Source organism: Aegilops tauschii, chromosome 2, assembly GCF_002575655.3.
Source record: "Aegilops tauschii subsp. strangulata cultivar AL8/78 chromosome 2, Aet v6.0, whole genome shotgun sequence".
Taxonomy (NCBI): domain Eukaryota; kingdom Viridiplantae; phylum Streptophyta; class Magnoliopsida; order Poales; family Poaceae; genus Aegilops; species Aegilops tauschii.
In genome coordinates, this window is record NC_053036.3 from 216,618,543 (window position 1) to 216,627,628 (window position 9,086).

The window sequence follows — 9,086 nt, forward strand, 5'->3', positions numbered from 1 at the left end:
GTCTCCCACACTCTCAGGTGTCTGTTTCTTTGGGATCAGAGTAATGTATGCATCATTGAGATTTTCTAACTGAACTGTTCCAGCATGAAACACATGTACCAGCTGAATAAAATCAGCAGATATTATGTGCCAACACTTTTTAAAAAAAAGTCCATTGAAGCCATCAGGCCCAGGTGCCTTATCAGTACGCATTTCTTTAATAACCTGTTCAATTTCCTTTAGATCAAAAGGTTTTGTGAGCACCTCCAAGCCCTGAACCCTAGGTATTAAAGACAATATGTTCTCATCCAAAGATATTGGTCGAACCGTCCCCATTCTGCTTTTGAAGATAGACAAGAACTCTTTGGCCATTTCCTCATGATCTGACATGACAGAGCCATCAGACAACAACAGGCTAGCAATAGAGTTATTTCTATATCTCTCAGTTGCCATGGCCTGAAAGAACTTGGAGTTTTCCCCTCCCACTTTGATATACCTGATGGTACATCTCTTCCTCCAGTATAGATATTGCATGTGCAGCAGATGCTCATGGTGCAGTTTAGTGACTTTCCTGAAATTGCTCTCAGGTCTGGAAAGAGACCTCATGTCCTCAAGATTGTCCAACCAAAGAATTACCCAGTTGCATTTCTCAATTAACCTTTTAATATGTGATAAGCCTTTCTGCCATTTCTTCAATGTAAACCGCAAAGCCTTTAATTTATCAACAACAATTGCTGAAATATGGGTCTTATGAGAAGGACGAGTCCAAACCTCGTGCACACAATCCATAAAACCAGCCTGATGGACCCAAAAAAATTCAAACCTGAAAATATGCGCCTTTGGAATTGATGTACTGATGGTAACCAGACAAGGCACATGATCAGACGCAGTCTTAGCCAAAGGAGTCACTTGCGTCATGGGGTACAGGTTAATCCAACTGGCAGAGGTAAAAACCCAGTCTAGTTGTTCTAGAAGAGGCATGTCCTGCATGTTAGACCAAGTAAACTTTCTTCCCTTTAAAGGAAGTTCCAACAGTCCCAAATGGCCAATAATTTCATTGAAAATAAACATATCATTGATATCGCCACCAGGGAGGTTCCTATTTTCAGTGGAACGAATAAAGTTGAAATCCCCCATCAACATCCACTTCTGGTCCGGGTCGATGTCCAAATTGTAGATCCAGGAAACAAACTCATCACGCAACTCACCCTGACAGGGGCCATAAACATTAACCAGAAACCACTGTTCGTTATTATGAACAGAGGTAAACTGCATAACAATAGCGTAGGGTTTAACTTCTAGCAGAGTGCCAAGAAACACGTCAGATCGCCACGCAGTTAAAAGACCCCCAGAGGCACCTCTAGAGGGGGACTCAACAAATTGATCAAAGCCATAGGGACAGATGCTTTTCATCGTTGTACGCGAGCATGAGGAGAGCTTAGTTTCCTGAAGACAAACCACAGAACACTGACTTTCAGTCACTTTCTCCCTGACAGAACACTGCCTAGCATCAGAATTCAGACCACGAACATTCCAACATAAAATTTTCCAACTACGCGTTGACACACGATTCATTAATCACCGAGGAATAGAAGAACAGATATAGCATGACACATAATGCCATACCACCCAAAAGATAACAAAGTTCAGTATCACAATGTGCCACTTCCCGAGCCGGATGCAGTTCAACAATAAAGAAAGCAAACATAACAGGCTCTCTAGGCCTTGACATAGTAGCTATCATAATCATTAGGTTGAAGATGCAGAAGAATCCTCCTGTTGATTAGCCATAAGCTTGTCCGCCGATAGAAGGGAAGGATCAATCTCCAGCTCCGCGCCCACAGCCTGAAGAACATGAATTGGGGTATGCGTGGTTTAGCAGGCTGTGCATCTTCAGGGCCATCCGCAGAAGTGGGCTGGGCCTTGTTCTCCATGGGCTTGGCACGGGGGCGCTTCTTTGATGGCTGAAGCGAGAGCTGCTCGAAAACCACGTTTTTGAAGCCATCTAACTTTGCCGCGCTCCGAGTGCAACGTCTCAGTGACGTATAAACAACATGAGCCTTCTTCTTCTCTCTCCACTTTCTCGCGGTAGTTTGCTCCACAAAGAAAACCACAGATGATGACTCAACAGAGACAGAGACAGCAGAATTACCAGATGCAACTTCTTCAGAAACAGAAACTGAATCAGCCGGCAGCTCCTCAAATAAAGCTCTGGCCACTGGGCGCTTCACCATGACAGGTCTTCTGACAACAGCAACCATGGGCAAGGAAGCAGTCAAACAAGACATCTTTCTGGATTCATCAAAAGCAATGGACCAAGACCTCTTGGAATAAATGATTGTGCCCATTGGTTTGAAGAAGATAGACCTTGGCACCTCCTTAACTGAAAAATCAAACATGAGGTTCTGGAAAGACCTCTTCCAAATCATCTCCGGAGGGAGAGGAGGTCCAGCCACAATGCGTGCCATGCCAATAAAGATCTCATGTTGTTGAATCACGGGAGGTTGGTAAGGCACAATTGCCAGCTGATTCTCCTCGAAGACAGGATGCTGCTGAAGATCTGGGAGAGGCAAATCATGTTGCTGTTGGATATCAATGCCCCGCTCCTATTGGTCCACAGAAACTAATCCCTCCGGCTGATCAATCACAATAGAAACTTGATCCTGTTTAGGAGCAGCCGGCTGCATGGCCTGCTCATCCTCTGCTTCATCTCCCCACATGGCATTACCCCAACCAGGCGCTTCATCATTCACAGGTGGAGGGGGAGGAACGACAGGTGCATCATTCCATCCCAACATTGGGTATGGTGGCAAAACAAACGACAAGTTATCCGGTACCAGATTACCAGGCAACGGATGGGGTTTCCATCCAGAGGCATTGGGTCTTCGTCGTTTGGCATCTGATTTGCAGAATTCGCACCAAGAACATAGCATGCAGCAGTCCAAGACACTTGAGCACATCCCCATCACATAATCACCAAAAACTACATCTCTTGGAACCAACGGCGTATCTGGAAAGCTAGCCTCAACCAAAGTCCGGACAAGGTAAGGATCCTCACTGTCCCAAGAAATAAACTTTCCGAAAGTGCCAACGGCCTGCGAGATGTATTCTGTAGTGCGGTAATCCAAAGGAATCCCAATGAACGTTAACCATCCCTTACGAAAACCATGTGTTCCCTTGAAATTTTCCCCCTCATCGTGCTTTATAAATCTAACAAAATGATCGTTTCCCAACAGAAAAGGTGCATGCTGAATCAAGGTGTATCTAACTAACGGCTCCCTAACTTGGAACAAACCCACCCCATGAAACCATGGCTGAGCAGATCGGACCAGAATACCTCTATTTTGCAGAAACTGGACAACCTCTTCCCGCACCGGGCCGAGCGGCCCCTCAGGCGCAGGCATCACCTCTGCAACCATGAAGTCCTCATGACGACGGGGCGGACGAGCAGCAGGCGTGAAGAAGGTGCGAGGAAGCCGACGATTGCCGCCATCAATGATGTGGTGGCCAGCAGGCACAAAGCGCTGAGGATCGAGCTCATAGTTCGCCATGGAAGAGCCAGAAGCTTGTCGAGGGTTTTTTTGGCTTGGGGAGAGGGAAGATGCAATGGGGGCGGCGGCGATGGGCAGGACAGTCTATCCCAATAACTCCGGCTCTGTTCCCATGAGAAGCAGCAGATTCCGATAAAATCGTTTTTTGTTGCACCAAAATTGGCTTCCAAACCAATCCATTGGAGCGCACGAAATCATTACAGTCGCGGCTAGACTGACCAGGGCGAGGGCAAGCCAAACAAACCGCTCGCATTCCACATGCCGCTGACAAGTGGCCCCTCTGCGAGCAAATAGTGCATGTAACCACACGGTCCACCATGTCATCGACCATAGCTTCAAACTGCCTCGCGGCCTCTTGTGAGGAGGGGATATCTTGACAATGGTCCAGAGAGCTCGGACCCGGAGGCGTGGAAGGCCCAAAAGAAATTGGGCTAAGCAGCACAGGTGGGCTAGAGACTTGGTGGGCCTCCAAAGCAACTGGGTCGGAAACCTGACAATTGATTTGAATAGGAGGCAGTCCCGCCTCCGCGAAACGTGCAGGCGTAATCCCAGCATGCACGGGGGAAAGTTCCTCAGAAACCGGATCAGTCACCGGCGCAGATGATGCCGGCCGGCTCAACTCCGGCAAAGGAGTGACTGTACCAAAAACAATGGGTGGACGAGCCACCGTCCAAAGCAATTCCGTGGGAGGGGATTGATGTATGACTACACGCTCATGAACATGAAGATCATACCCAGCATCCCTAATAGTGTCAATACACTTTTACGTAGCCGGATATCTATATCCCTTGCAAGCAGAATATCGCTCAAAAGTGGCAAAAGAAAGCTTTTTCTTAGCAGTTGCAGTAGACTTGATAGCCGATCTAATAGGAGGTCTATGCATGGTCAAAAGACCTAAAGATGATCGACACTTAGTTGGACTAACTAGAATCCATTCAGCATCACATTCCTTCCTCCAGATCCTGAGCTCTCTAATCCAATTAGGGCCCCCACAAATAAAAATAGCACTTGAACAGATCACAAGCAAAGGAACGGAGGTCCATAATAATAAAACCAACTTGCTTGCAAGAAACTTGGAAAGAGTAAACCTTGTCTTTGATGTGATCAACATGGAGATCAATCGCCGAGCCTCCAATTGCCGCTTCCAAAGCCGCTGCCACAGAATCCTCCGAGAGACGGAAGGCATGGTGGCTGAATGAAACAATTAAGATAAAAGGCCTTCCGTGCCCCAAAGGATGACCCGATTGCCCAGTAGATTTGAAAACCTCATCTGAAAAAACCCTACCCTTGGAGAAATCCAAGCCAAGGGTAGATCCGCCAGAAGAACCCATAGAAGATGGGTATTGCCTTGATCGGAGAGGATCCACAAATTAGTGGAGGAGGAAGGAGATCGTCGGAGATGGGGACAACGCCGTGGTGGGGGGTGGGAGCGCCATCCTTGGGACTAACATATTGATCCAGTGCCCAGTGCCAGTTCCTGTTTATTGCATGTTTTTTTGTTTCACAGAAAATCCATATCAAACAGAGTCCAAACAGGAAAAAATTGATGGAGATTTTTTCTGGAATACATGTGAAATTTGCGAAGTGGAATCAACGCGAGACGATGCCCGAGGGGGCCACGAGGCAGGGGGCGCGCCCCAGGGGGGCAGGCGCGCCCCTGACCCACGTGGACACCCCGTAAGGTAGTTGCTGCCCTTCTTTCGCCACAAGAAAGCTAATATCCGGATAAAAATCGTGTTCAAATTTCAATCCAATCGGAGTTACGGATCTCCGGGAATATAAGAAACGGTGAAAGGCCAGATCTGGGATCGCAGAAACAGAGAGAGACAGAGAGACAGATCCAATCTTGGAGGGGCTCTCGGCCCTCCCATGCCATGGAGACCAAGGACCAGAGGGGAAACCCTTCTCCCATCTAGGGAGAAGGTCAAGGAAGAAGAAGAAGAAGAGGGGGCCCTCTCCCCCTCTCTTCCGGTGGCGCCGGAACACTGCCGGGGCCATCATCATCGCAATCTACACCAACAACTTCACCGCCTTCATCACCATCTCTTCCCCCTCTATGAAGCGGTGTAACCCCTCTTTCACCCGCTGTAATCTATACTTAAACATGGTGCTCAACACTATATATTATTTCCCAATGATGTATGGCTATCCTATGATGTTTGAGTAGATCTGTTTTGTCCTATGGGTTAATTGATGATCGTGATTGGTTTGAGTTGCATGTTTTATTATTGGTGTTGTCCTATGGTGCTCTCCGTGTCGCACAAGCGTGAGGGATTCCTGTTGTAGGGTGTTGCAATACGTTCATGATTCGCTTATAGTGGGTTGCTTGAGTGACAGAAGCATAAACCCGAGTAAGGGGGTTGTTGCGTATGGGATAAAGAGGACTTGATGCTTCAATGCTATGGTTGGGTTTTACCTTAATGATATTTAGTAGTTGCGGATGCTTGCTAGAGTTCCAACCATAAGTGCATATGATCCAAGAAGAGAAAGTATGTTAGCTTATGCCTCTCCCTCAAATGAAATTTCAATAATGATTACTGGTCTAGTTATCGATTGCCTAGGGACAAATAACTTTCTTGTTGACAAAAAGCTCTATACTAAAACTAGCTTAGTTATTTCTTTATCTAAACAGCCCCTAGTTTTTATTTACGCACTCTTTATTATCTTGCAAACTTATCCAACAACACCTACAAAGTACTTCTAGTTTCATACATGTTCTAGGTAAAGCGAACGTTAAGCGTGCGTAAAGTTGTATCGGTTGTGGATACAACTTGAGGGAATATTTGTTCTACCTTTAGCTCCTCGTTGGGTTTGACACTCTTACTTATCGAAAGAGGCTACAATTGATCCCCTATACTTGTGGGTTATCAAGACCTTTTTCTGGCGCCGTTGCGGGGGAGTTATAGCATGGGGTGAATATTCTCGTGTGTGCTTGTTTGCTTTATCACTAAGTAGATTTTATTTGCTGTTCTAAGTTGTTCTCTATCTTTTGTTATGGATATGGAACACGAAATACCAAAAAAAAAGGTTTACTTGCTACTCATGGAGATGGGGAACCTCCTAAAATCCTCGATACTCATTATGTGAATATGATGTACTACTTTGATAATCCTGAGAAAACCCCATTCAATTATGTAATGGGAGACACGTTGGATCAACGTGAATACTTTTGGGATTATTGCTTGACTCAAAAAGGGAAACTATTATGGGATCAAATTTATATGTTATATTGGTATGCTAGGAAACTATGCTTGAGATATGATTATACTTGTTGCTCTAGGATGAAGGCTCCACACCTTCCCTTTTCATGAAAATTTAATGATGATAAAACCTTGGCTTCTTATGCTAATGGTATATATGATTACTATGATGTGGAACAAATAGAAGAATTCGTTGCTTTTATGGGTGCTTATGAAATTGAATCTTTGTTTAAAGAGTTTGAAGATTTTGATGATCCAGTTTATAGACCTGAAATTTTTGCTATACTTAAATATTGCTATGAGAATTATGAATTCAATTCCGATATTGATGATTTTATTGAGAGAGTCTCCACTGTCCAAGAAGAGACTAATATTTTGCGGGAGCCTATGGAAGAAGAAATTAATGACATTGTGAGCTCATTGGATGAAAAAGATGAGGAGGAGAGCGAAGAACAAAAGTAGGAAGAGCGGATTGATTACCCGTGCCCACCTTATAATGAGAGTAACTCTTCAACTCATACATTGTTCAACTTCCCTTCGTGCTTACCAAAGGATGATTGCTATGATGATTGTTATGATCCCGTTGATTCTTTTGAAATATCCCTTTTTGATGATGCTATGCTTGTCGCCAAGATGCCAATATGAATTATGCTCATGGTGATGAAATTTCTATAGTTCCTTATGGTAAACATGAAATTGTTGCTATTGCACCCATGCATGATAGTCCTATTATCTTTTTGAATTCTCCCGACTACACTATATCGGAGAAGTTTGCCCTTATTAAGGATTATATTGATGGGTTGCTTTTTACTATTACACATGATGATTTTGATACATATAATATGCATGTGCTTGCTACTCCTACTTGCAATTATTACGAGAGAGGAACTACATCTCCGCCTCTCCATGTTTCTAATACGATAAAATTGCAAGAAACTGCTTATGCTATGTATTGGCCTTTACTTGATGTGCATGAATTGTTCTTGTATGACATGCCGATGCATAGGAAGAGAGTTAGACTTCGTTGTTGCATGATATATGTTACATTGTGCTCACTACTAAATCACAAATCATTGTTAATTAAAATTGGCTTTGATATACCTTGGGATCCGACTGGATTCATTACTTGAGCACTATATGCCTAGCTTAATGGCTTTAAAGAAAGTGCTGCCAGGGTGACAACCCGGAAGTTTTAGAGAGTCATTTATTTCTGTTGAGTGATTTTATATAGTTTAAAAAAATTAAAGAGGGGAACCCAAAACTTTTCAAAAATGAAAGTGAAAGTGAGAGAGACAAGCATTGTTGAAGTGGGGGAGCTCCTTGAACTTTGTTCATGCTCACAGAAACTTTGTGAATCTTGATTACAAAAACTTTTCAACAAAAATAATTATGCCCTTGTATAATTCCATTTCATTATAAAAATAATGTGCCAAGGTTTGCCTTTAGGATGTTTAGATTGCTTGTTGGTTTGTGCGGTCCAAGACAGAAACTTTGGCTGCAGTGCGCGAATTTACATTTTTTACTGGAACGTCAAACGGTTCTGAAACTTTTTGCACTATCTTTATATACAAATTTTTTATGTTTCCTAATTATTTCAGAATTTTGTGGGTACCATAAGTATGGTGAATGTTCAGATTACTACAGACTGTCCTGTTTAAGACAGATTCTGTTTTTGATGCATAGTTTGCTTGTTTTGATGAAAATATCAATTTCTATCAGTGGATTAAGCCATGGAAAAGTTATATTACAGTAGCTACAATGCAAAAACAAAATATGAATTGGTTTGCAATAGTACCTAGAGTAGTGATTTGCTTTATTGTACTAACAGATCTTACCGAGCTTTCTGTTGAGTTTTGTGTGGATGAAGTGTTCGAAGATCGAGGAAGTCTCGATGTGAGGAGATGGAGGAGAGGGAAGAGCTCAAGCTTGGGGATGCCCAAGGCACCTCAAGTAAATATTCAAGGAGACTCAAGCGTCTAAGCTTGGGGATGCCCCGGAAGGCATCCCATCTTTCTTGAACAAGTATCAGTATGTTTTAAGATTCGTTTCGTTCATGCGATATGTGCAAATTTTGGAGCATCTTTTGCATTTAGTTTTCACTTTTCTTTTATGCACCATGCTGGTATGAGATAGTCCTTGGTTGATTTATAGAATGCTCATTGCACTTCACTTATATCTTTTGAGTATGCCTTTATAGAATGCTTCATGTGCTTCACTTATATCATTTGAAGTTTGGATTGCCAGTTTCTCTTCACATAGAAAACCGCCATTTGTAGAATGCTCTTTTGCTTCACTTATATTTGTTAGAGCGTGGGCATATATTTTGTAGAAAGAATTAAACTCTCCTGCTTCACTT